This window comes from Papaver somniferum, chromosome 7, assembly GCF_003573695.1.
Source record: "Papaver somniferum cultivar HN1 chromosome 7, ASM357369v1, whole genome shotgun sequence".
Lineage (NCBI taxonomy): Eukaryota > Viridiplantae > Streptophyta > Magnoliopsida > Ranunculales > Papaveraceae > Papaver > Papaver somniferum.
The window spans coordinates 236,122,131-236,124,639 of NC_039364.1; the positions used below are offsets into that span (position 1 = coordinate 236,122,131).

Here is a 2,509-nt window from a genome sequence, read left to right on the forward strand (position 1 = left end):
ACTATTCAAGATAGACTCAATAATGTACCATATGGGAGTTTCCTGGAATGTTGCTACCAACAATTTTTTTTCTTTTCTTTCTGAAGCATGACATTAAACAAATCTTAATCTGCTGCAATTTTGAATTTTTTGGGTTGTCCAGATTAATTGTACAAATGGCGAGTCCATTTCATCGTAGTCCGAGAATACAAGCTCAGCTTAACATGAGTTGACAATGAACGACAACAACAAAGAGATGTTCGATTGAACAATCGTCGTATTCCAGAAAAGGAAAAATAAGCGGCAGTGACTGAAGCTGAAAGACAACAAGTTCTTCAAAAACGAACGGAATGGCAGGTGCATCGCGCTTGCGTGTTATACTAGTACTAATATAAAAAAAAAAAAAGGGATTTATGGCCTGGCCACCCTCTTTTACAAAACTGCCCTCACAGATTTCTACCATCTAGACTGTGCAACAAAGGTTACAGTCGTAACTTGACTTAACAAAAGAAAACCAGTTTCGTTCTCTTTCGTCTTCTGTCTGTCTCAACTCTTCTCTTTTCGAACCAAACAAGAATGGCAACAAGTTTTAAAATAGGGTATGCATTCGAACCAAACAAGAAGACTTTTATCACAGATGCAATAGTGGATGAATCAAAACAAAGAGGTATTGATCTTATCAAGATAGATACCGATAAACCATTAGCAGAGCAAGGTCCGTTTGACTGTATTTTACAGAGATTATCTAATGAGATTAGGATTAAACAGTTGGAAGAATATTCATCACTAAACCCTGATGTTTTGATCATTGATCCTCCTTCCAAGATTGAAGTTCTTCATGATCGTTATTCAATGTTACATTGTGTAGAAGATATGATGAAAACGAATCGTCCAGAGAATGAAATTGGAATGCCCACTTTTGGGATACCGAAACAGGTTCTGGTAACAGATGTTGATTCGTTGATGAATGTGAATGCGGAGGGGGGATTGAAACTGAGATTCCCTTTGATTTCAAAACCAGAAATGGTTGATGGGAGTATCCAGTCGCATGAGTTGTCATTGGTGTATAATCTCAATGCTTTGAAAAAAGTTCACACCCCGGTTGTTTTGCAGGAGTTTGTTAATCACGGTGGTGTTATGTTCAAAGTTTATGTTGTTGGTGAGTATGTGAAATGCGGGAAGAGGAATTCGTTGCCAGATATATCAGAGGAACAGTTGGATTTCGAAAAGAATCCTGTGCCGTTTTCGCAAGTATCGAATAAGCCGAGTCAAGAACATAGTGACCATATGTCTAATGAGGAAATGCGCATAGAAGATGCTGTAATGCCGCCGGATAGTTTGGTCACTTGTATTGCTAAAGGGTTAAGAGAAGCTACGGGATTGCATCTGATGAATTTTGATCTCATTAGGAATTCAAGAATTAGTAACCATTATCTTGTTCTTGACATTAATTACGCCCCTGGTATGAGAAAATGCCTTCTTATGAATCTGTTTTGACGGATTTCTTTTGTTATCTTAGAAAAAGAAAGCGGAAGGTAAAGTTCTACTCACTCTTTCGCCAAATGTTGTGTTGTGGTTAGTTAGTTGAATATCAAGTTTGCAATACTCCGACTTTGTACTTCTCATAGAGGAGGTTTGGTTTTGGTATGCCATCATGTTATTGTTCAAAAAAAAAAAATGTTATATGTACTGTTTTGCAGTTTCTCAAATTTACTTGAAATTTTAGGAAGTTCAAAGTTGTATGTATTGTTTTGGTGTAACCTTCATCCAGTGCTTGGAAATTTTATTTTGGAAATAAGATATACACTTTTCATAACCTCAAATGATGTTGATTGGATTTATTTTCATCATTTCTTTCAAGGTTGATGCATTAATTTTAACCTATCCTCATATCCACTATACCAGATTTAGTGTTTAGCAACAGACGATTTCGGTTGTTGAACTAGCTTGAACACTTGCAAGCCGTTTCGAAACACCCTCTTACAGTTTTTGCAACATCTGTATCGCCATTTTGCCACAATGAGTCAGCAACGGCCCCTCGCAACCAAGACCAACCATTGCGAAATTACAATTTAGCAACAGAGAGTTTGCCGGTGCTAATTAGATTTTTCATTATGTTGCTAAGTATGGTCAAGTCTTCATTGTCCTGGCATTAGCAACATACTTTAGGCGTCTAAACTTTTGCAGCATCAAAAAATATGGTCGATGATTTGTTGACCTAGTCAAAATCGATCTCCCTCCAATATTTCCATTCACAATAGTAAACCATAATCATCTTTTGTTGCTAATCGATATTTTCTGAAACCGCCAATTACATAAGATGATTTTTTTTTTGTTTTGGAAAACCTCCATAAAGTTTAAACTTGTTCTGCGCTGCCATGTTAGAGCATTGCTCAGCTGAACCCATCAAGTATCGGTATGTGAAGTTTGGTTGTCATATTTTAGTATCAAAACTCAATTAGAGTCGCTTGATTAAATGTACAAGAGTCAACTTCGTTTAGGTTAGACAAGAAAGTCTAGAAATGTTGAG

At 36.7% G+C, this 2,509-nt stretch overlaps 1 pseudogene; it reads left to right on the forward strand.

Annotated features, from left to right (window-relative positions):
* The first annotated feature begins 555 nt into the window (after positions 1-555).
* LOC113296171 lies at positions 556-1,577 on the forward strand (annotated as a pseudogene).
* The last annotated feature ends 932 nt before the right edge of the window (positions 1,578-2,509 follow it).